The sequence below is a fragment of the Pinus tabuliformis genome, chromosome 7 (assembly GCF_031772625.1).
Source record: "Pinus tabuliformis cultivar Carrire ecotype Pingquan chromosome 7, CPIR1, whole genome shotgun sequence".
Taxonomy (NCBI): domain Eukaryota; kingdom Viridiplantae; phylum Streptophyta; class Pinopsida; order Pinales; family Pinaceae; genus Pinus; species Pinus tabuliformis.
In genome coordinates this window covers 835,468,387-835,471,313 of record NC_142293.1, presented here as the reverse complement: position 1 = coordinate 835,471,313, position 2,927 = coordinate 835,468,387, and positions in this window count along the sequence as shown.

Sequence of the window (2,927 nt, the reverse complement as noted above, 5' to 3'; positions counted from 1 at the left end):
AGATCAACTTCCTCTGGAAGTTCATCTCAGATTATGTGCATATTGTCAAACCCATACAAGAGATGATCAAGAAGGATGCAGTTTACAACTAGGGAAAGAAGGAAAAAGATGCATTCACCCGTGTTAAGCAAGCAATAGTAGAAGCACCTACGCTATACAACCCAGATTTCAACAAAGATTTCTTTCTTTACACATTCGCTTCTGACACTTCACTTGTTGCAGTGCTCACTCAGAAGGATGAGCTGAACAATGAACGTCCCATCTCCTTCGTGAGCGCGAGCTTGCAGGGACCTAAGCTTAACTATCTTGTTGTGGATAAGAAAGCATATGTTCTATACAAGTCAATTAAACATTTTAGACCCTATCTACTGAAGAATCATTGCATAGTCTTTGTGCCGCACCCAGCAGTTAGATCGATGCTTGTTCAACAAGAGCTAGGTGAAAGACGTGCGAACTAGATGACAGGACTGCAAGAGTATGATATTTACATCAAGGTGGTTCACACCATCAAGGTTCATGGTCTCTGCAGACTGGCAGCGGAAGCAGTGCATGCACAAGAGGAAGAAAAAGAGCTTGCCGGTTGGGAGCAAGAAATTGACATTTACAATGTAGAGCAAGCACCTCCCACTTCGCATGGTAACTCTTGGTATCAAGAAGTGTGCCAGTACCTTGAGCACGACACCATGACCTCTCACTTCTTTATCCAGAAGAAGAGGGAACTCCCACTGAAAGCCTTATCTTACCAGTTGGTCTATGGAGTACTTTAAAGAAAGCACCACAATCGCATTTTGCTTAAGTGCCTAGAAGCACAGGATTCAGAGAGAGTATTACGTGATCTCCATGACGAACCAGTCGGGGGCACTTCAAGGGTAAGAGATTCGGTTTCTACCAGCCCACATTGTTCAAAGATGCACACGGTTATGCCCGCAAGTGCTCAGTCTGTCAGCGATGTGACGACATAAATCAAAGGTTAGCAGCCCCACTGCAGCTTGTCATAGTGGGTGAACCATTCCAACAGTGGGGCTTGGATATCATTGGGGATATTTTCCCACATTCATGAAAGCAGCACCACTACATCCAGACTGCTACAGATTACTTAATGCTGTGGACAAAAGTAGTTCTGCTCAAACAAGTGAATGGCCAGGAAATAATTAGCTTCCTACATCAAAACATCATCGTGAGGTTTGGAATTCCTGTATCACTTGTTTTTGACAATGAAACATACTTCTCTTCATTAAAGTTTTAAAGAATTCAGCTAACTACTACCCATAAGGAAATGGTCTTGCTATATCTAAAAACAAAAATCTTATCCTCATCATAAAGAAGACTATTTACTTTGAATAGAAAAACTGGCACTCCACTTTGGTGAATTCTCTATGGGCTGACCGTGTCACACCCAAACTCTCTCTGAACACATATCCATACTTCCTGGTATATAGAAAAGAAGCCATCCTCCTGCCGAACATCTACTTGACTGCTCTCTAGTTATCCCAAGAATCCCAAGGCAACTTGTGTCTGTTAGTTCATCGTAGGATGGACACATTACAAAAGCTATAGGAAGAATAGATGAAAGAAAAAGAAAAAAATTTATTCCACCAAAACTGTATCAAGAGATGGTTTGACAGAAAGTCTGCAGGGAACACCAACTTCGGTGTGGGTGAGTTAGTCTTGAAGTGGGATAAACCCCACGAAGAGAAAGGAAAACATACGAAGTTTCAGTCCTTGTGGATTGGTCCTTTCACAGTTCACGAAAATATTGGCCAACATACGTATCACTTACAATCACTCTACGAGAGGATTGAAAACCTTCTTGTCAATGGCCAAGATATAAAATATTATTTTCAATGATCTGGGGCCATGCCCCACACTATATACATAGCATGCTTATTGTTTGTTCTGTTATTTTTCTTAACTATTTTTTTCATTTTTCTTTGCTTTGTTTTTATGTTTAGACATTTCATTTTATAAAAAAGTGTTGTCCTGCAATATGTTCTGGATTTTGAATAAGTATGTGGTTGAAGTTCAAGAGTCTTGTGACACTGCAACTCTTGGCCAGTCATGTGTCCATCTTCTATGTGCTTGGTTGTAACTTTTGGACGATGATGTCTCGATGAAAAATATGATCCATCTGTAAGGGAGGCTCTGGTCAAACCATGAACCTGTGTCCAAACTGGAAACCCCATGCCTGTACTCAGTCTTCTGCTCTGTTTATTCAAGCTTATCCAACTAGTAGAAATGGAGAAGGGGAAAATATAAATGAGTAAACATAAATCAGAGGTCTTACATGATTCTCTGAAGGAACAAACTCTTCTGTTCTCAATAAGTCGGGATCCCGCTTCCACCCCAAAAATAAAAAAGTGCCTATGCACAGTCCTGTTTCAAAAAAAATACAAAGGCGAAAGAAGAGAAAGTCTTCCTGCGCAAAGAGGTGAAGTAGGCAACTCCACTGAGGTACTGACGAGACTCACTGGTAGTGGAGAAATGCTTATGTTCCTGCGTGACTCCAATGGGGTACTATCTAGGCATGTTGGTAGCAGAGCAACACTAGAGATGAAAAATTATACTCTGAAAATCTTAAGCTTGCGAGCCAAACTACCCTTCCCGATTTTGAAACACTATGATCTGGCTGAATATTTTGTTGTGTTTGACTGAGTTGGTACAAGGTGAACCATGTTTGTCCATGGGGTAAGTGGGGAAGCCAAAGTAACCTGCACAACGAATCAATACTCCCTGAAAGGCCAAGGCCCTGTGCTGAAAATGAACCAAAACAGAGAATTTGGTATTCAACCAATGTGTCACCAAGTGTTGTAGCAGCTGCAACACCCTCCAAAATTTTGGCATGCATCCAAATTTTGGAGCCTTCCTTGGTTTTTCCACTGATGGTTACAAACACTCGAGCTCATTCCATGAGCTCTTGTAGAGTCTTT